We start from the raw sequence: 23,638 nt of genomic DNA, 5'->3' as shown, positions 1-23,638 counted from the left end.
ACCGCCCGAGCATTGGCAGCAACATATAGCAGCAACGTCTCCTTGTCAATGGGAGCGGTGAGCACCGGCGGATTGGCCAATTGCCGCTTTAAGTCCTCAAACACTTCATCAGCGGCGGAACTCCAGACAAACTGATTCGTCTTCTTCAACATCTGATACAAAGGGATTGCCTTCTCACCAAGACGACTGATAAACCGGCTTAATGCTGCAATCCGGCCGGCCAGCCGTTGAACATCATTGATACGCTTTGGTTTAGCCAGGGAGGTGATGGCCGTGATCTTCTCCGGATTAGCCTCAATTCCCCTGTTGGACACCAGAAAACCCAATAGCTTGCCCGCCGGTACACCAAAGACACACTTGTCCGGATTAAGCATCATCTTGTATGTCCTTGGGTTATCAAAGGTTTCCTTCAAATCATCAATCAAAGTATCCTTCTCCCTAGACTTAACCATGATATCATCCACGTAAGCATGTACATTACGGCCAATCTGCTTGTGAAGACAATTTTGTACACACCGTTGATAAGTTGCCTGGGCACTCTTGAGCCCGAAGGGCATAGACACATAGCAGAAGGCTCCAAAGGGAGTTATAAATGCCGTCTTCTCCTGGTCCTTAACTGCCATTTTGATCTGATGATAGCCAGAATATGCATCCAAAAAACTTAAACGCTCACAACCCGCCGTAGCATCAATAATTTGATCAATACGGGGGAGGGCAAAAGGATCTGCTGGACAAGCTTTATTAAGATCTGTGTAATCCACACACATGCGCCAGGTGCCGTTTTTCTTGAGGACCAGCACCGGATTGGCAAGCCACTCAGGGTGAAAAACTTCAACAATAAAGCCAGCTGCTAAGAGCCTGGCTACCTCTTCTCCAATCGCCTTGCGTCTTTCTTCGTTAAACCGGCGGAGGAACTGTTTCACCGGTTTATATTTAGGATCCACATTAAGTGTGTGCTTAGCGAGTTGCCTCGGTACACCTGGCATGTCAGAGGGCTTCCATGCAAAAATGTCCCGATTCTCACGGATGAACTCGATGAGCGCACTTTCCTATTTCGGATCCAAGTTGGCACTGATGCTGAACTGCTTGGACGAATCGCCAGGTACGAAGTCAACAAGCTTAGTTTTTGCTGCCGATTTGAACTTCAGGGCCGGATCATGCTCCGTAGTTGGCTTCTTCAACGGAGTCATGTCCGTCGGATCAACATTGTCTTTATAATACTTCAACTCCTCGGTGGCACAGACCGACTCTGCATAGGCCGCATCTCCTTCCTCACACTCCAAAGTGATTTTGCGGCTTCCGTGAACCATTATTGTCCCCTTGTGACCCGGCATCTTGAGCTACAAATACACATAACAGGGTCGAGCCATAAACTTGGCGTAGGCCGGTCGCCCAAACAGGGCGTGATATGGACTTTGGATTTTCACCACTTCAAACATCAATGTCTCCGACCTGGAATCATGATCATCCCCAAAGGCCACTTCCAGAGCTATCTTACCGACGGGATATGCTGATCTGCCAGGCACTACACCGTCGAATACTGTATTAGACGGTTTGAGATTCTTATCTGTTAGTCCCATACGATGGAAGATCTCATAGTATAGGATGTTAATGCTGCTCCCTCCATCGATGAGCACCTTGGTGAACTTGTAACCTCCCACCTGAGGCGCCACCACCAGAGCCAACTGACCCGGATTATCGACCTGGGGAGGGTGATCCTCTCTGCTCCATATGATTGGCTGTTCAGACCAACGTAGATAACGGGGTATGGCCGGTTCAACAGAGTTGACTGCCCGCCTCTGAACCTTCCGTTCTCGCTTGTCCAGGCTAGTGGTGAAGACATGGTACTGCCCACTACTCAACTGCTTTGGGTTGCTCTGGTAACCTGACTGTTGCTGCTGTTGGTTGTAACCACCCTGGTTGATCTGACTATTTTGACCATTACGTCCGCCCGGATTACCATTGAATCCTGAACCGGAACTTCCTCCACCGTAACCCGGCCCGGATCCTGAGCCACCGCCAGATTCGTGATCATACCGGAAATTATTAGAATTCTTGAACTCCTGCATAATAAAGCAATCCTTCCAAAGGTGGTTTGCTGGCGCCTCCTTCGTCCCATGTCTTGGACAGGGCTGGCTTAGTAGATAGTTTAGGCGGTCTGGGTTAGGGTTGGTTGCTCCATTACGATTTTTCGGTCTACCCTTGCATCGCTGGCCATTGTCCTGTGCGTTGGTATTAGCCACAAAGTCCATGTTACCATCCGCTTTACGCTTGCCTCCGCCACCATTGCCTGCCCAGTGATGCTGCTGACCTTTGGAATTGTTGTTCCTCTTTCCCTTCCCTGTCTTGTCATCATCAGACTCGGGGTCCTTGGTACTATCAGAATCAACATATTTCACCAAAGCGGCCATGAGGGTCCCCATGTCTGTGCAATGATGCTTCATCCGTCCCAACTTCAGCTTCAGGGGCCCAAACCGGCAGTTGCCTTCTAGGGTCAATACTGCGGTGTCAGCGTTGATGCGGTCTGAGGAATGCAACACTTGTGAAACCCGGCGCACCCAATGAGTCGTTGATTCTCCTTCCTCCTGGACGCATGCAGCTAAGTCCACTATCGACATAGGCTGTTTACAGGTATCCTTGAAATTGCTGATAAACCAGGCTCGTAATTGGGCCCATGAACTGATAGAATTAGCCGGCAAGCTTTTTAACCAAGTATGGGCCGTTCCTTCAAGCATCATGGTGAAGTATTTCGCACACGCCGCGTCATCCACATCAAGCATCTCCATGGCCATCTCATAGCTCTCCACCCATGTCTCTGGAGGTTGATCCGCCGTGTAATTTGGTACCTTGCACGGGCCTTTGAAATCCTTGGCAGGTGCACGTTGCGTAAAGCGGGGATAAGGCAAGGTACCCCCAAAGAACTAGAAGTAACACCAGGTTCAGTCAAGGTGGTTGGACGAACCGGCGTGAGCTGCCGAGCCTGATGCTGTGTGGCTAACTCGGCCTCCCTGCGCGCGCGGGCCCGGTCCACCACTCCCTGAGTGTTATCAGCACCACCCACCGGGTTGTTGTCACGGGGTGCTCCACATCGTTCATTACTCGACACTGCTGGTTCATCCATATGTCTGCTATAGCTCCGGCTTGGATGGGGGGTCGAATGGATCCGGTCGCGGCTGTACGAGTACGCTTCCTGTTGGACCAAAGCTGTCCTCAGAAGTTCCTTGACCCGTCGCGTCTCTACTGCCTACGGTGAGTCACCTTCAATTGGAATGGCTTCCAGCCGTGCAGCAGCGGCCACCAGATTGTCCATTGGGTTGGAGTAGTGACCCAGAGGTGTTAAAGCAGCCTGAGGCATAACGGTGTCTTGACGAGGCGGGTCCATCTGACGAGGCTGAACCGGTGCACCGGTCCTAGGGGCTTCTGCCCGGTTTCCCTCCAGCGGATTGCCGGTTCTTGGTCCTGGAGTGTTGAAAAGGTCTCTGGCCTCGAAAACTGGAGGTAAACGGGATCGGTGCTTCCTCCTCATGACTTCATGCGACGCGCTCTGGTCCAACATAAGTTTGTAGGCTTGTGCGTCTAAAGCGGCCCGCTCTGCAGCCATCCTGGTGTCCTCAGCTGCCAGATCCGCCTTGGCCTGGGTGATCTGTTCTTTTACCTTTGCAATCTCCGCGTTGTGAACGTCCTGATCCGGCGGATTAGCTTCCGCCATAAGCACAGCGAATGCATCAAATAACTCTGATAGGACTTGAGCCGGCGGGCGCACAGGGCCTCCTGCCCCGGCAGCCGTCGCCGCTGCTGAACCGGAGGTTGTTGCCGCAGCGGTCGAAGAATGAAGCGCTGCTTGCGTGCCAGTCATGAATATTCCGACCCGGTTGGGCAGATCAGAGGGGTCCGAAATACTGTCACCATCGGAACAGCCCCCAATCCGGCCGTCTTGTAGTTGATAAAGAGATTCGGTTTCTCCGTTCGAAGACTCGTCATCGGAACAAACAACGGTTGCGCCGCGAAATTCCGATCCGTCCTCATATCTTCCGCCATGGATGACTCCCACGAAGGCACGCTTCATGGCCGATTTAACCCGGGCGGATCGCGCACGCTGAGCCATCTCGACAAGGTCGGTGCAGATGTCCGGCTCAGGGCCCGGTTCACCGATCTTGCCAATGAAAACGTGAATGCCACCAAAGGGTACCCGGTACCCGTACTCAATTGAGCCGGCCTCGGGGCCCCAGCCTACGTCGTCGATGTAGAGCTTGCCGCAACGACTCTTCATCATCCAGCCTACAGCGTAGCCCTCGAGTCCTTCAAAGCGGCCCTCCAAGAACTGGAAACCATCGTGCGATAGCCCCACGGTGGGCGCCAACTGTCGTGGTTTTGTCACGGCAGATGTCCTAGAGAAAGGACTTAGTCGTGGAGCCATCGCAACGGGTTAGCTTGAAGGGGTTAAAGCGGACACAGGGACGCAAGAGAGTTTATGCTAGTTCGGCCCCTTTGATGAAGGTAAAAGCCTACGTCTAGTTGTGATGGAATTGATGGGGTTTCGATGACTAGGGAGCAAACAAGCTTCGCCTATGTCTTGAGTTGTTGTCTGTGTCCTTAAACCGCCGCCGGGTCGTCCCCTTATATACACGGGTGACACCCGTCGGTTCACAGAGTCCCAACACCGGTCGATATTCATATCCGGGTTGGTCTCTCCTTATTCCTAACTTACAATACAAGCTTATATACAATTTCCGATTTACAGCTACAAGTCTTGAACCGGCTACGGGCCTTAGGCCCTCATCTGCCTTCTTGGGCTTTATCACTCTGGAACTACTGATGAAGTTGACCCGGCCCAGATAGGCCGGTTTACGCCCAGCAGTAATATCCCCAACATAGATGGCATCGATTGAACCTTCTTGTCAGCATTCTGTTGAACTGTTTCTTCCACTAGCGCAGCAACGAGTTGGAAGCAAGTTTCATATGGTCACCATAGCTGATAACCAAAAAAATGTTTTAGTTTTCAAGAACGGGAAGATATTAATTTGAGGTAATTAAAAATAATTTCAATAGTAGCATGCAGTTGGAGTGTTACACGGTAAAAACTGCGAAAACACATCCAAAGATAGAAATAAGGATAGTTGCACTTCAGAAGCAATGTTTCAAAAAGAGAAATGAAACAAGAAGAAAATACCAATAAGCTTTTACATTGTTCACGAATGCATTCAAGCGAAATGGACTTCACATCAGCCTTCATATATAGCAAGGCAAGACATAGAGATGATATCAAGAAGAACAAGGAAAAAAGCTAGACCATATCCACCATGAGGAAGGCCTGTTTGGTGAATTTCAGAATAAAAATGAGGATAAAATTGATATATTTATCCAGAGATTGTTAATTAACTTAGTTTTCTGAAAGCCTCCATGGTGAATTTCTTGCCGAAGATGAAACACCAATCTCCTGTCATTGGTTCACGGTCAGAACAGATATCCAACAATGCAGAGATCCAAGCAATAAATTAAGTGAGGATGAGAGTCGAAGGGTGGATATACCTATTGCTGCCTCAGGGATGTGGGAATTTTTTTTCCATTCAGGGCTTCCATGTTTTGTAATCTTCTTCTCCAGCTCTGGATGACATTCTAGAAGATCGAAGCACTTCAAGGAGGGAAGAGATGGCAGTGACTGGATTTGCCCAGCACCAAGTAGGGCAAAGTTCTCGAGAAAGCACAGGTTTTTCATTCTTGGTGGGAACGATTTCAAGTCACATGCACCAGATATATACAGACAATGCAGGGATTGGAGGTTCTGTAGCAGCCATTGTTCAGGTAAGCTCTCCATCTCAGACCCATTCATAATATCTAGCTTTTTGGTGTGGCAAAGACTCTTTAGCGGCTCAAGAAGCAGCTAGGATGGCAGATCAATCTGAATAGTAGGTATCTGCAGTGAGCTGCCGGGATCCATGCCACCAGAACCATATGAAACTCTATTTAGCGAGGAGGACCCAGCGTTTGCAAGTGTACTGCACCTGCTGATTTTTAACCTGAAGAGTGATGGAAGTGATCCGAGCCTTCCCAAGGACGAGGGATTCTCACATCCCTCTATGTGCACATAAGTCAGTGCTCTAAAATTCTTGAACACGTCCCTGTGTTAAGTATATATGTTGTGTTTGTCTTGTACAGGCCCAGGCCCATAGTCTAGAGTGAGGCCCAGGCCCATGTAACCTTGTATATCTCTCTCTCCTCCTCAATACAGAAAACTGTTCGGTCATTCTCTCTTCCTCACGTTTCCTAACATAGTATCAGAGCACGACCAAACCCTAGTCCCTCTTCCAGCTGCCACCCATGAAATCACCGCCGGTGAGGTGATTCAAGCAGATCTATATGGTAAGGAGACATCCACATTGCTGCCCCATCCCATCTTCGTCATCAACCTTTAGGAGCTGCCCTCCAGCAACTCCTCTGTGTGTCTTCACAGCTACTCTGTGAGAATACTTCCCCTGCTCTCCAGCAAGCTCTTGGTGCCTTCCCTACTCTACAGCAAGCTCCAAGCGTTCCCCCTTCTATCCAGCAAGATCTAGCAAGCTCCTCCTTCTATCCAGTGAGATCTAGCTCATGTTTGTGGTTGTCTGCTGCTCTTCTCTTGTTGCTGCCTGCAGCTGCTATCAGATTGGGTGTTTCCAGCTGCTGGCTGCTCACCACTATGGCAAGAAATGATTTCGGATTTGGTTCTTTGATCATAGATATCAAGCTTGATGGTTCAAACTACAAGGAATGGGCATTTTCTGCCCGGACTGTCTTGAGGACAACTGGTTTTGTTTCTCATCTGACAGATGATCGACCTAGTCCAAATGATGATGCAGCAAGGAAGTCTTGGCAAAAGATCGATGATCGTGTGATGGGAATTTTAATTCTGGGTGCTGAACCCTCATTCTGAATGAGTCTTGAGCATCACATTTCAGCTAAAGAGATATGGAAGTACTTTGAGCAGCGTGATACGTCTCCAACGTATCTATAATTTTTTATTGTCCCATGCTATTATATTATCAACCTTGGACGTTTTATATGCATTTATATGCTATTTTATATGATTTTTGGGACTAATCTATTAACCTAGAGCCCAGTGCCAGTTTTTGTTTTTTCCTTGTTTTAGAGTATCGCAGAAAAGGAAAATCAAACGGAGTCCAATTGACCTAAAACTTCACGGAACTTATTTTTGGACCAGAAGAAGCCCACAGAGTATCGGAGATGGGCCAGGAGAGTCCCGGGCTGCCCACAAGGGTGGGGGCGCGCCCACCCCCCTAGGCGCGCCCCCTGCCTCGTGGACAGCCCGGAGGTCTACCGACGTACTTCTTCCTCCCATATATACCCATATACCCTAAAAACTTCGGGGAGGACAATAGATGGGGAGTTCCGCCGCCAGAAGCCTCCGTAGCCACCGAAAACCAATCTAGACCCGTTCCAGCACCCTACCGGAGGGGGGAATCCCTCTACGGTGGCCATCTTCATCATCCCGGTGCTCTCCATGATGAGGAGGGAGTAGTTCTCCCTCGGGGCTGAGGGTATGTACCAGTAGCTATGTGTTTGATCTCTCTCTCTCTCTCTCGTGTTCTTGAGGTGGTACGATCTTGATGTATCGCGAGCTTTGCTATTATAGTTGGATCTTATGATGTTTCTCCCCCTCTACTCTCTTGTAATGGATTGAGTTTTCCCTTTGAAGTTATCTTAACGGATTGAGTCTTTAAGGATTCGAGAGCACTTGATGTATGTCTTGCGTGGGATACCCGTGGTGACAGTGGGGTATTCTATTGATCCACTTGATGTATGTTTTGGTGATCAACTTGCGGGTTCCGCCCATGAACCTATGCATATGTGTTCTAATTATGTTATTATTGTTGAGGGAACTTGCACTAGTGAAAGTATGAACCCTAGGCCTTGTAACAACGCATTGCAATACCGTTTGTGCTCACTTTTATCATTAGTTACCTTGCTGTTTTTATATTTTCATATTACAAAAACCTTTATCTACCATCCATATACCACTTGTATCACCATCTCTTTGCCGAACTAGTGCACCTATACAATTTACCATTGTATTGGGTGTGTTGGGGACACAAGAGACTCTTTGTTATTTGGTTGCAGGGTTGCTTGAGAGAGACCATCTTCATCCTACGCCTCCTACGGATTGATAAACCCTTAGGTCATCCACTTGAGGGAAATTTGCTACTGTCCTACAAACCACTGCACTTAGAGTCCCAACAACGTCTACAAGAAGAAGGTTGTGTAGTAGACATCAAGCTCTTTTCTGGCGCCGTTGCCGGAGAGGTTAGCGCTTGAAGGTATATCTTTAGATCTTGCAATCGAGTCTTTTTGTTTCTTGTTTTATCACTAGTTTAGTTTATAAAAGAAAATTAAAAAATATGGAATTGAGTTTGCCTCATACGCTTCATCTTTTTAATATCTTTCGTGAGTATGATGGAAAGGAAAATTGTGCCAAAGTGTTAGAAGAAGAATGCATTAAAATATTTGAATGATGAGCATGATTGCAATGTTGTTAGTATGAATTCCTTGAATATCCATGATGCTAATGATATGCAAAGCCACAAGCTTGGGGATGCTATGTTTGATGGAGATGATATTTTTTGTCCCCCAAGTTTTGATGAGCAAATTTATTATGATGAGAGCATGCCCCCTATTTATGATGATTATTGTGATGACTTGTATGCTATTAAGAATTATGATAACCATGAAACTTTTCATCATGATTTTAGTTTTCAATTGGATTATGCCTCACATGATAGCTATTTCGTTGAGTTTGCTCCCACTACTATTCATGAGAAGAAATTTGCTTATGTGGAGAGTAATAAAAATTCTATGCTTGTAGATCATGAAAAGAATAATTTATGTGATGGTTATATTGTGGAATTCATTCATGATGCTACTTAAAATTATTATGAGGGAGGAATATATGCTTGTAGTAATTGCAATAATACCAAGTTTCCTCTCTATGTGCTTAAAATCTTGAAGTTATGCTTGTTTTGCTTTTCTATGCAAGTTGATTCTTGTTCCCACAAGTTGTTTGATCACAAAATCCCTATGCATAGGAAGTGGGTTAGACTTAAATGTGCTAGTCATATTCTTCATGATGCTCTCTTTATGTTACAATTCTTATCTTTTATGTGAGCATCATTGAAATCATCATGCCTAGCTAGGGGCGTTAAACGATAGCGCTTGTTGGAAGGCAACCCAACTTTATTTTTGTTCCTTGATTTTCGCTCATGTTTAGTAATAAATAATTTATCTAGCCTCTGTTACGATTGAGTTTTTATGTTTTAATTAGTGTTTGTGCCAAGTAGAACCGTTGGGAAGACTTGGGGAAAGTCTTGTTGATCTTGCTGTAAAAAAAACAGAAACTTTAGCGCTCACGCGAATTGCTGCCATTTTTTATTGGAGAGTGATATTTAGTTAATTATTTTTTCAGATGATTAATATATAAATTCCGCACGTCCAGAAATTTATTTTAGAATTTTTGGGGTTCCATAAGTTTGCGTTAGTTACAGATTACTACAGACTGTTCTGTTTTTGACAGATTCTGTTTTTCGTGTGTTGTTTGCTTATTTTGATGAATCTATGGCTAGTAAAATAGTTTATAAACCATAGAGAGGTTGGAATAAAGTAGGTTTAACACCAATATAAATAAAGAATGAGTTCATTACAGTACCTTGAAGTGGTGTTTTGTTTTCTTTCGCTGGCGGAGCTCACGAGTTTTCTGTTAAGTTTTGTGTTGTGAAGTTTTCAAGTTTTGGGTAAAGATTTGATGGACTATGGAATAAGGAGTGGCAAGAGCCTAAGATTGAGGATACCCAAGGCACCCCAAGGTAATATTCAAGGACAACAAAAACCCTAAGCTTGGGGATGCCCCGGATGGCATCCCCTCTTTCGTCTTCGTTCATCGGTAACTTTACTTGGAGCTATATTTTTATTCGCCACATGATATGTGTTTTGCTTGGAGCGTCATTTTATTTTATTTAGTTTTGTTTTCTGTTTGAATAAAATACCAAGATCTGAAATTCTTAAATGTTAGAGAGTCTTCACATAGTGGCATAATTATTCAACTACTCATTGATCTTCACTTTTATCTTTCGGAGTAGTTTGTTGTTGCTCTAGTGCTTCACTTATATCATTTTGAGAGTCTCTAAACAGCATGGTAATTTGCTTTGGTTATGAATTTAGTACTAATATGATGGGCGTCCAAGAGGGATATAATAAAAACTTTCATATAAAGTGCTTTGAATACTGTGAGAAGTTTGATACTTGATGATTGTTTTGAGATATGAGGATGGTAATATTAGAGTCATGCTAGTGAGTAGTTGTGAATTTGAGAGATACTTGTGTTAAATTTTGTGATTCCCGTAGCATGCACGTATGGTGAACCGTTATGTGATGAAGTCGGAGCATGATTTATTTATTGATTGTCTTCCTTATGAGCGGCGGTCGGGGACGAGCGATGGTATTTTCCTACCAATCTATCCCCTAGGAGCATGCGTGTAGTACTTTGTTTTGACAACTATTAGATTTTTTCAATAAGTACGTGAGTTCTTTATGACTAATGTTGAGTCCATGGATTATACGCACTCTCACCCTTCCACCATTGCTAGCCTCTCTAGTACCGCGCAACTTTCGCCGGTACCTTAAACCCACCATATACCTTCCTCAAAACAGGCACCATACCTACCTATCATGGCATTTCCATAGCCATTCCGAGATATATTGCCATGCAACTTTCCACCGTTCTGTTTATTATGACACGCTCCATCATTGTCATATTGCTATGCATGATCATGTAGTTGACATCGTATTTGTGGCAAAGCCACCATGCATAATTCTGTCATACATGTCACTCATGAGTCATTGCACATCCCGGTACACCGGCGGAGGCATTCATATAGAGTCATATTTTGTTCTAAGTATCGAGTTGTAATTCTTGAGTTGTAAGAAAATAAAAGTGTGATGATCATCATTATTAGAGCATTTTCCCATGTGAGGAAAGGATGATGGAGACTATGATTCCCCCATAAGTCAGGATGAGACTCCAGACGAAAAATAAAAAAAGAGAGAAAAAAGAGGCCATAAAAAAGAGAAAAGGCCCAAAAAATAAAAATATAAAAAATGAGAGAAAATGAGAGAAGGGGCAGTGCTACTATCCTTTTACCACACTTGTGCTTCAAAGTAGCACCATGATCTTCATGATAGAGAGTCTCCTATGTTTTCACTTTCATATACTAGTGGGAATCTTTCATTATAGAACTTGGCTTGTATATTCCAATGATGGGCTTCCTCAAAATGCCCTAGGTCTTCATGAGCAAGCAAGTTGGATGCACACCCACTAGTTTCTTTTGTTGAGCTTTCATACACTTATAGCTCCAGTGCATCCATTGCATGGCAATCCCAACTCACTCACATTGATATCTATCGATGGGCATCTCCATAGCCCGTTGATACACCTAGTTGATGTGAGACTATCTTCTCGTTTTTTTCTTCTCCACAACTACCATTCTATTCCACATATAGTGCGATATCCATGGCTCACGCTCATGTATTGCGTGAAGATTGAAAAGGTTTGAGAACATCAAAAGTATGAAACAATTGCTTGGCTTGTCATCGGGGTTGTGCATGATTTAAATACTTTGTGTGGTGAATATGGAGCATAGCCAGACTATATGATTTTGTAGGGATAACTTTCTTTGGCCATGTTATTTTGAGAAGACATAATTGCTTTGTTAGTATGCTTGAACTATTATTATTTTTATGTCAATATTAAACTTTTGTCTTGAATCTTATGGATCTGAATATTCTTGCCACAATAAAGAGAATTACATGGATAAATATGTTACGTAGCATTCCACATCAAAAATTCTGTTTTTATCATTTACCTACTCGAGGACGAGCAGGAATTAAGCTTGGGGATGCTGATACGTCTCCAACGTATCTATAATTTTTGATTGTTCCATGCTATTATATTATCAACCTTGGATGTTTTATATGCATTTATATGCTATTTTATATGATTTTTGGGAATAACCTATTAACCTAGAGCCCAGTGCCAGTTTCTGTTTTTTCCTTGTTATATAGTATCGCAGAAAAGGAAAATCAAACGGAGTCCAATTGACCTGAAACTTCACAGAACTTATTTTTGGACTAGAAGAAGCCCACGGAGTGTCGAAGATGGACCAGGAGAGTCCTGGGCTACCCACGAGGGTGGGGGCGCGACCACCCCCCTGGGCGCACCCCCTACCTCGTGGACAGCCCAGAGGTCTACCGACGTACTTCTTCCTCTCATATATACCCATATACCCTAAAACCTTTGGGGAGGACAATAGATCGGGAGTTCCGCCGCCAGAAGCCTCCGTAGCCACCGAAAACCAATCTAGACCCGTTCCGGCACCCTGCTGGAGGGGGGTATCCCTCTCCGGTGGCCATCTTCATCATCCCGGTGCTCTCCATGACGAGGAGGGAGTATTTCTCCCTCGGGGCTGAGGGTATGTATCAGTAGCTATGTGTTTGATCTCTCTCTCTCTCTCATGTTCTTGAGGTGGTTCGATCTTGATGTATCGCGAGCTTTGCTATTATAGTTGGATCTTATGATGTTTCTCCCCCTCTACTCTCTTGTAATGGATTGAGTTTTCCCTTTGAAGTTATCTTATCGGATTGAGTTTTTAAGGATTTGAGAACACTTGATGTATGTCTTGCGTGGGATACCCGTGGTGACAGTGGGGTATTCTATTGATCCACTTCATGTATGTTTTGGTGATCAACTTGCGGGTTCCGCCCATGAACCTATGCATAGGGGTTCGCACACGTTTTCGTCTTGACTCTCTGGTAGAAACTTTGGGGAACTCTTTGAGGTTCTATGTGTTGGTTGAATAGATGAATCTGAGATTGTGTGATGCATATTGTATAATCATACCCACGGATACTTGAGGTGACATTGGAGTATCTAGGTGACATTAGGGTTTTGGTTGATTTGTGTCTTAAGGTGTTATTCTAGTACGAACTCTAGGGCTGTTTGTGACACTTATAGGAATAGCTCAACGGATTGATTGGAAAGAATAACTTTGAGGTGGTTTCTGTTGGGGAACGTAGTAATTTCAAAATTTCCTACGCACATGCAAGATCATGGTGATGCATAGCAACGAGGGGGGAGAGTGTGTCCACGTACCCTCGTAGACCGAAAGCGGAAGCGTTAGCACAACGCGGTTGATGTAGTCGTACGTCTTCACGATCCGACCGATCCAAGTACCGAACGCATGGAACCTCCGAGTTCAGCACACGTTCAGCTCGATGACGTCCCGCGAACTCCGATCCAGTAGAGCTTCATGGGAGAGTTTCGTCAACACGACGGCGTGATGACGGTGATGATGTTGCTGCCGACGCAGGGCTTCGCCTAAGCATCGCTATGATATGACCGAGGTGGAATATGGTGGAGGGAGCACCGCACACGGCTGGGAGAGATCAACAGATCAACTTGTGTGTCTTGGGGTGCCCCTGCCCCCGTATATAAAGGAGGAAGGGAGGAGGAGGCCGGCCCTAGGAGGGGCGCGCCAAGGGAGTAGGATTCCTACTCCTAGTAGCAGTAGGTTTCCTCCTTTCCTAGTCCAACTAGGAGAAGGGGGGAAAGGAGGGGAGTGGAGAAGGAAGGGAGAGGGGGGCCGCGCCCCAAACCCCTTGTCCAAATCGGACTGGGCTTGGGAGGGGTGCGCGCCACGTCTCGACCATTTCGAGACTCCTCGTCATGTCCCTGATCTCATCCGGGACTCGGAACTACCTTCGGTACATCAAATCACATAACTCATAATACAAATCGTCACCGAAACTTTAAGCGTGCGGACCCTACGGGTTCGAGAACTATGTAGACATGACCGAGACATGTCTCCGGTCAATAACCAATAGCGGAACCTGGATGCTCATATTGGTTCCTACATATTATATGAAGATCTTTATCGGTCAAACAGCATAACAACATATGTTGTTCCCTTTGTCATCGGTATGTTACTTTCCCGAGATTCGATCATCAGTATCTCAATACCTAGTTCAATCTCGTTATCGGAAAGTCTCTTTACTCGTTCCGTAACACATCATCCCACAACTAACTCATTAGTTGCAATGCTTGCAAGGCTTAAGTGATGTGCATTACCAAGAGGGCCCAGAGATACCTCTCCGACAATCGGAGTGACAAATCCTAATCTCGAAATACGCCAACCCAACAAGTACCTTCGGAGACACCTGTAAAGCACCTTTATAATCACCCAGTTACGTTGTGATGTTTGGTAGCACACAAAGTGTTCCTCCAATAAACGGGAGCTGCATAATCTCATAGTCATAGGAACATGTATAAGTCATGAAGAAAGCAATAGCAACTAACTAAACGATCAAGTGCTATGCTAACGGAATGGGTCAAGTCAATCACATCATTCTCTAATGATGTGACCCCGTTAATCAAATGACAACTCATGTCTATGGCTAGGGAACTTAACCATCTTTGATTCAACGAGCTTGTCAAGTAGAGGCATACTAGTGACACTCTGTTTGTCTATGTATTCACACATGTATTATGTTTCCGGTTAATACAATTATAGCATAAATAATAAACATTTATCATGAAATAAGGAAATAAATAATAACTTTATTATTGCCTCTAGGGAATATTTCCTTCAGTTTCATACCCTACCATAATCTCTTCGTTCGTTCTCCGCTATTAGTGACTTTGGAGTGACTCTTTGTTGCATGTTGAGGGATAGTTATGTGATCCAATTATGTTATTATTGTTGAGGGAACTTGCACTAGTGAAAGTATGAACCCTAGGCCTTGTTTCAACGCATTGCAATATAGTTTGTGCTCACATTTATCATTAGTTACCTTGCTGTTTTTATATTTTCAGATTACAAAAACCTTTATCTACCATCCATATACCACTTGTATCACCATATCTTCGTCGAACTAGTGCACCTATACAATTTACCATTGTATTGGGTGTGTTGGGGACACAAGAGACTCTTTGTTATTTGGTTGCAGGGTTGCTTGAGAGAGACCATCTTCATCCTACGCCTCCTATAGACTGATAAACCTTAAGTCATCCACTTGAGGGAAATTTGCTACTGTCCTACAAACCTCTGCACTTGGAGGCCCAACAACGTCTACAAGAAGAAGGTTGTGTAGTAGACATCACAGCGCTACCTTCAGCCCAGCAGTGCACTTCATTTCTCCTAGTTTCAGAATTTACACAACACTCGGCAGCCAGAAGACATGTCCATAGAAGAGTACTATGGAGCTTTCACTCGCATCACTGGGCAGCTAGGTTCCATGGTTCCAAAGGGTAATTCTGGTTGTGAGTCATGTGCAGCAAAGGAAAACTATGACCATCAGACTCTCATGTTTTAGTTTGTGATGGGTCTCAAGCAAGACTTTGAGAACATTCGCACTCAATTGCTTGGTCGTATGACTCATCCCACCTTGAAAGAGGCACTTGCTAGCTTGATCGCTGAGGATACTCGTCTCCATTCTCTTGAGGCTACTTCTGCGCAGACTCTACACACTAGTGTTCTGGCTTTTCCTCAGCGGCCAGGTGCCTCCAAGGACACACCTTTAGCTGTCGTCTGCTCATTCTGTAAGAAGGCAGGACACCACAGAGATGGTTGTTTCAAGCTTCATCCAGAGCTGTTAGCTGAGTTTCAGGCTAGACGGGCCCTCAATCAGTAGTGTCGTGCACCCCAGGCTCCTTATCAGCAGCAAGTGAGGGGTGCTTCTACATCTGTTCTCTCTCAGCCTGTTGTTGCTGCAACCCAGCCTTGGGTTCTGGACTCTGGAGCTTCTTTCCATGTGACCTCTGATCACTCTCCGCTTGTGTCTTGCCAGCCAGTGCGGGATGATGCCTCTGTTCAGACTGCTGATGGTACACCTTGTTCTATTACTCATTAGGGTTCTCTTTGCACACCCAAGTTTTATGTTCCTGCCATATCCTTTGCTCCAGAGTTGTCCATGAATCTTATGTCTGTTGGCCAGCTTGCTGATATGAACTACTTTGTTGGTTTTGATGACTCATTTTGTTATGTGCAGGACCGTCAGAGCAAGAGGGTCATTAGAACTGGCCATCGCCATAGAGGATCCACATCCCTCTACATCCTTGACACCTTACACCTTCCTTCGGCTTCCACCACATCCGCGTTCCGGATGGCTGCATCAACATCAAGATCCACTTCGTCATTTTCTTTTGCCCAGTGGCACCATCGCTTAGGTCACTTGTGTGGTTCTCGTTTATCTACCCTTGTTCGACAAGGTGTTTTGGGTCATGTTTCCATAGATGCTGGTTTTCACTGTAAGGGTTGTAAGCTAGGGAAACAAATACATCTTCCATACTCTTCCAACACTACTCATTCTAGTCATCCTTTTGATTTAGTGCACTCTAATGTATGGGGTCATTCTCCCCTTTGTTTTGAAAGGTGGCCACAAACATTATCTCATATTTGTTGATGATCACTCTCGACATACTTGGGTCTATTTTATGAAGCATCATTCTGAGTTGTTTTCTATATATAAGGCTTTTGTACATATGGTCCATACTCAGTTTTCTAGTGATGTTCGTGTTTTTCGTTCTGACTCGGGGGGGGGGGGGGGTATTATCTATCTACTGCTTTTCGCGAGTTTCTCTCATCTGAGGGTACTCTCCCTCAGCTTTCATGCCCTGGTGCCCATGCTCAAAATGGTGTTGTTGAGCGTAAGCATCGCCATATTGTTGAGACAGCTCGTACCCTTTTGATTTCTTCCTTTGTCCCCACTCATTTTTGGGGTGAAGCTATCTCAACTGTTGTTTATCTTATCAATCTCCAACCTTCTACTCACCTTGAGGGCAAGTGTCCTGCTGAGGTTTTATTTGGTTCTCCCACATATGACCACCTTCGTTTCTTTGCTTGTACTTGTTATGTTCTTTTAGCACCTCGTGAGCGTACCAAGTTGACTGCTCTGTCTGCTCAGTGTGTCTTCCTTGGATATAGTCTTGAACATAAGAGCTACCGTTGCTATGATTCTTCTGCTTGTTGCATTCGCTTTTCTCACGATGTCACTTTTGTTGAGGATCAACCCTTCTTCTATTCCCCTTCCACTAAACCATCATCCTCAACTTCTTTAGAGTCTACCTCGTTTCTTTCACTTCCACCTATCTTTTTAGATGAGTCCATAGCTGAACAACATTCCTCTGTCCTAACATCAGAACCATCTCCACCACATGTTTCATCTCCTTCCTCACCAGCTCATTTCTCTCTTCCACTAGCTCCACCTCTAGATAGTCTTCCTTTCCATTACACTCATCGTTATTCTCCCCCCCCAGCCAGTACTTTCCATTATACTCGTCGTTCTAAAGTTCCATGTGACACGCAGTCATCTATGCCTTTGTCTTCTACTCCTCTAGCCAGTACTACTGATCCTTGCACTGACGACTCTTCTCTAGAAACGCGATACAAAAAGGACTTATATGCAAGGGCTGCTTCTGAGCCTAGTACCTATCAGGAGGCAGTTGTGTCACCTGAGTGGCAACTGTCTATGTCTGAGGAGCTTGCAACCTTAGAGCATACTGGTACATGGGATTTGGTATCATTACCTCCTCGTTCAGTCCCTATCACTTGCAAATGGGTGTATAAGGTTAAAACCAAGTCAAATAGTTCTGTGGAACGCTATAAGGCTCGCCTTGTTGCAAGAGGTGTTCAGCAGTCTCATGGGAAAGATTATGATGAGACGTTTGCTCCTATTGCTCACATGACTTCAGTTCGAACTCTAATTGTTGTGGCTGCTACTCGGTCATGGAAAATTTCCCACATGGATGTGAAGAATGCCTTCCTTCATGGTGATTTACATGAGGAAGTTTATATGCAGCCACCTCCAAGTATGAAGGTTCCATCAGTTCATGTTTGCCATCTTTGAAAGGCTCTTTATGGGCTTAAGCAAGCCCCTCGTGCCTGGTTTGAGCAGTTCAGTTCTGTGATTCAGCTGCCGGTTTTTCTCCTAGTGAACATGACCCTGCACTCTTCATTCATACATCTGAGCATGGTCATACATTGCTTCTACTTTATGTAGATGACATGATGATCACTGGAGATGATGTTGGGTATATTGATTTTGTTAAGAAAAAATTGAGTGAACAATTCAAGATGTCAGATTTGGGGTCTCTCAGCTATTTTCTCAGGATTGAGGTCGAGCACACCGATGATGGTTACTATATCTCCCAGCAAAAGTACACTCAGGATTTGATTCTTCCCTCAGGTCTCACTGACACGCACATTGCTGCTACACCTATGGAGCTTCATCTGCAGTTGCGTCCTACTGATGGCACTCCTCTTGAGGATCCCTCTCGCTATCGTCACATTGTCAGCAGTCTAGTGTACCTCACAGTGACCAGACCTGACATCGCACATGCAGTCCATATTCTCAGTCAATTTGTCTGTGCTCCCACCTCAGTTCATCATGGTCACCTATTCCGAGTCCTTAGGTATTTAAGGGGAACTACATCTCGCCGCTTGTTCTATGCTAATTCCAGTCAGCTCCATCTTCATGCTTACTATGATTCCACTTGGGCGAGTGATCCTATTGATCGTCGCTCAGTCACTGGCTATTGCATATTTCTTGGTACATCACTCATTGCATGGAAATCAAAGAAGCAAACTGCCGTGTCTCGCTCCAGCGCCGAGGAAGAGCTTAGGGCTCTCTCTACTACTACAGCAGAGATTGTATGGCTTCGCTGGCTATTGGATGATCTTGGTCTCTTATGTCATACACCAACACCTCTTCTTTGTGACAGCACTACTGCTATTTAGATTGCTAATGATCCAGTCAAGCATGAGTTGACCAAACACATTGGTGTGGATGCCTTTTTCACTCTATCTCATTATCAACAATCCATTGTCAAGCTACAATATCTCCCATCAGAGCTTCAAGTCGTAGATTTCTTCACCAAGGCACAAACTAGGGAACAACATAGGTTTCACACTCTCAAACTTGGTGTATCAGATGCTCCTGACCCACCTTAAGTTTGAAGGGGGGTGTTAAGTATATATGTTGTGTTTGTCTTGTACAGGCCCAGGGCCATAGTCTAGAGTGAGGCCCAGGCCCATGTAACCTTGTATATATATCTCTCCTCCTCAATACAAAAAACTATTCGGTCATTCTCTCTTCCTCACGTTTCCTAACACCCTGGAGGGGAGAGACACCAAGCTCGAGCAGTTGCGCAGATTGAGCGCACATAAGTTGGTGAGCAGTTGCAATGATCCGAGCAGGTTCCAAGTAGTCACATGAGATAGCCAGGTTCCTTAGTGACAATGGCAAGAGCATATCTTTGGCATCTCTTATCATCCTCAACTTTGGGTATTCCATTATTTTGAGCTCCTTAAGCTCTCTCATTTCTTCAAATGGTATGGACGCGGACTCCAGATGTACACAATCAACCAAACATAGGACATTGAGAGTTCTCATGTACAGTTTTTGCTCCAAAAGACTCCCTTCTAGAGAAGTTAAGCATGGACATTTGGTGACAGTTATGAAATCTAGCTTAGATGATCTGGGCTCGATGCTCTCACTGGATATCTTGCTAATCGAAGCAAGTTTGGTCAAACCAACATCTTTTATTAGCAATGATTCTAGGCTTGGAGGTAGAATAGGTAATTCCCTCAGTTTTTGGCATTCAATTACATCCAAACTTTGAAGGCTTTGAGGTAACAACAACTCCATTGAGCTACTGCTGCTAGACATGTCAGATGATCGACCAATCTGTCCTAGCTTAGGAAGGTTGTACAACATTAGTTCGTTCAGCATTACTAACTCACCAAGATAGGGAAGATATTCCCAGTTCATACATCCTTTGAACTGTAGTGTCACCATGTTTTTGAGAGAGCAATTCTCAATCCAAAATGGAATTTTGGGACCTGCATAACCATTAATTTCCAATGCGCTAATATTAACGTTTGGCTCAAGGTTGTCAAGAACCAAATCATCTGTCATTTGACCAGCTCTAGACCACTTTAGAGATAACTTGTTGAGACGCTATTTTTCCTTCAACTTGGCATTCTTAGCTTCTTCATAACTCTGAACATTCTCAAGATCCTCCAAACCCAATTCACCGAGATCTCTTAAGTTCCCAACTGCACTTATTTCGTTGCATTTTGTTCCTCCTACCCGGTAGTCATGTAGTTCCTGAAGAGAAGTGAGCTTTCTTATGCAGAAATTACCAAATCCACTCACTCCAAAGGATACATATCGCAAGCGCTCAAGGTACCCTAAGTATCTGGATCATATGTTTCGGTCTCCAAGCCACCATTAACATAGCAAAGTACCATCAACTGATGAAGTTTGGCAACCCCACGTATCATGCCTCGTGATATTCGAGGCACATAGATATATCAAAGATGTTTTAAGTTACCAAACTTAAACTTGTCAGCAAAGCAGAATTTGTCCCATCCTTGTGAGTCAAATAGACGCAACGATTTGGAGCTCTCAACAACCATTTCAAGTGCACAAACTACATCATTTTCAACCCAGGGGTCAGTGTGAATGATAATAGTGCGCAAGTTCTTGAAACGGGAGAATTTCTTGACATCATCAGCAGAGAAACTGTCAATATTGGCAATACAGAGGTACCGGAGTGTATCCTTTTCATCTTTAAGCTGGACGGGATTATCTATTCTTGCACATTCACCAATGGACATGTTCCTCGCCAATCAAATCATGCATTACATACCATTCTTCTTCCAATTGACCATCTCTTGACTTCATATTCAAGAATGACTTTCTAGTTAGCTGAGCCAAGTACTCTTCTGCAGTTTCCTCCAAAGTGTGAGTGTCGCTTAGAGCTTGTGAGATCAATCCTGAGCCAATCCATAGTTGTACCAATTTTTTCTTCAGAAATCCATAGTCATCGCGAGGAATTATGCAACAATAGCAAAAACAAATCTGTAACTCTGTTGGTAGGTGGTAGTAGCTTAATCTGAGAACCCTCATAATATCCTCCTCTGTTCCTTTAAAATGCTCCAATCCTTTGTGCAAAAATCTGCTCCAGTACTCAACCGTTGCCTTATCTTGCAAATGCTCACCAACAACCTTACATACCAAGGGAAATCCTAGCAGTTTCTTTGCAATCTGTTCTCCAATTAACCTCAAATTTCCGTAGTCTGCTAGATTCTTCAACCCGGAAAAGGCATGATGAGTGAAGAGCTCAAAAGTTTCATCTTCCTGTAGTCCTTGCAATGCCAAGCGTTGATCTATTTTGACCCCCATTACTCTGGCAGCCATGTCCGCTACAGATTGCATACGGGTTGTCAACAAAACTTTACTTCCAGCATTGTTCAGTTTCTTCAATGGAGCAAATAAATTTTCCCATTCATCCCTTTTCTTATCTTCCCAAACATCATCCAGAACTAGCAAAAATTTATCAGACATGAGCTTTTCTTTCAGATCTCGCTGTAGTGGTTCCAGCTGATCAGCCTTTGGTTTTGCGCCCGTAGCGCATTCCAATATTTTTCTCGTCAGTGATGTTGCGTCAAAGCTAGTTGACGCGGTGACCCATATGAGCTTAAAATGATCCAACACCTCTTTCTGTTCGCATATGGTTTGAGCCAAACTTTTCTTCCCCATGCCACCATGGCCAACAACTGAAAGAATAGAAACAATATTGGTCTGGCTTGATGTATTTTCTAGACATCCAATGATCTTCTCTTTTTCCTTTTCTCGTTCAAGGAAAATAGTTGCACTCAACGTGGAAGCAGTTTGGCAAACATTGTCCACTTGCACTTGCTGCTCACTGCTGGAAAAAGCTCCATTGAGATGGTCTGTGAGGCTGAGGAAACTGTCAACACCACCAACAACCTTATCTAAAGCATCCACCGGTTTCATCAGCTTTCTGACAATGTCACCATCAACAACTTTTTTGAGAGTTTTGACACTCCGAAGTTTGAACAGATTTCACAAACTTGTGCTTCATCTTGTCAAACAAAGAACCCCATTCAGCAATATTTTGATCATTGGCCTTCTCCTCGAGCTCATAGTATTCAAGCTCGTCGATGGCATCCTTAGCCGCCTCGACAGCGTCCCTCAGCTGCCACAGCCACACATCCAGGGTGCTGCTCTGTTCTCTGACATATTCGGGGTTGACGGCATTGAACACTGCTTGGATCTTGGGCATGGCGAGCACGAGTTTATTTTTGACCTCATCCATGTGTGGAGACTTGAAGTATTTGCTGACATAGGTGAAAGATTTATTGACCAAGAAGGATATGGCCGGAGTTGCTACAGACTTTCGTGCGAAAACGAGTGCGGCTGGGACTGGCATCTCTGTGGATGGATGGTTTTGCCTTGTGCAATGTGTATTGGTGTGAGACTGACAAACGAAGGCTTGTCCGGGCTTCTCTGTGGATGGTTGGGTCTGCAAAATGAGCTCAGCTGGGACTGGTGGATGGATGGATGGCTCTGCCTTCTGCAATGTATGTTGGTGTGAGACTAACTAACGAAGGCTGGTCCGAGCTTCTCTATGGATGGATGGTTCTACAAAAATGAGCACAGCTTGGACTGGTGGATGGATGGTGTGCAATGTTTGTTAGTGCGAGCCTGACAAACGAAGGTTGGTCCGGGCTTCTCTGTGGATGGATGGTTCTGCAAAAATGATGTGTGTTGGTCAGCACTCAGCAATGTGCAAACAAATTGGAGGCGACGAAGGAGTCGTAGGAAGCGAGGGGAAGAGACAGAGTATACCTGTTGGGACGATGCCCTCCACTAGGCGAAATCCTTGGCTTCACCTCCCGCTCCTAGCTAGATTGCTGGCTCCTCGCGACAAATCCGGAGCTGACAAACTTGCTCGTCAGCTAACTCCACTTTGTCCTCTAGATTACTGGCTCCCCACGACGGACTACATGGAGCTGGCCGGCTTAACACTGGTCGGCCAGCAAGTGCGGCACGAAGCTCGGTTTCAGCGACTCGGCTAGATTGAACTACAGTCGGCTCTCTGCTCCTCCACCCTTTCCACTCAGTCGAATTGTAGCGCTGGGCGCTACTCCCGGAGCCGAGTTGTGTGGATCGCAATAGGCTGAATGTGGGAGTAGGGGGATTCAGGAGGGAGAAGGGGAAAGTTGAGTGAGGAAGAAGGATCTGGGGGCAGGATCAACAAGGATGTAGCTGGAGTTGTGCTACAGACTTCCCTGCAAAAACGAGTGCAGCAGTGCGATAGGTGCTTTATAATGGGTTTAATCTTGTGGTGTCCTCACCCAGTGACAGAAGGGGTAATGAGGCACATATTGTATTGTTGTGAGTAAGGGTAAAATGACTGGGTTTATTCATATTGGGTGGGTTTACTTTGTCCACATCATGTCATCTAGCTTAAGGTGTTACTCCGTTTGTCATGAACTTAATACCATAGATACATGCTTGATAGCGGTTGATTGGTGGTTTAATAGTGTAGATGTAGGCAGGAGTCAGTTCAACAGTAATTTGTCTACCCATCGTATGGTATGTGTTTGAGAGAAAAGCATTTAGTGAAAACTATGGCCCCGTCTCTACTTTTATCATATTATAAAAACCAAAAATACTTTGCTACAATTTATTTACTTTTATTTTGTTTTGCAATTTATCTATCTACCTA

At 44.8% G+C, this 23,638-nt stretch overlaps 1 pseudogene; it reads right to left on the bottom strand.

Moving 5' to 3' along the window:
* Positions 1-5,375: 5,375 nt before the first annotated feature.
* LOC125554935 lies at positions 5,376-22,336 on the bottom strand (annotated as a pseudogene).
* Positions 22,337-23,638: the final 1,302 nt, after the last annotated feature.

The sequence above is a fragment of the Triticum urartu genome, chromosome 4 (genome assembly GCF_003073215.2).
Source record: "Triticum urartu cultivar G1812 chromosome 4, Tu2.1, whole genome shotgun sequence".
Lineage (NCBI taxonomy): Eukaryota > Viridiplantae > Streptophyta > Magnoliopsida > Poales > Poaceae > Triticum > Triticum urartu.
Note: the sequence above shows the minus strand (reverse complement) of the source record. Positions and strands in the feature narration are given on the sequence as shown.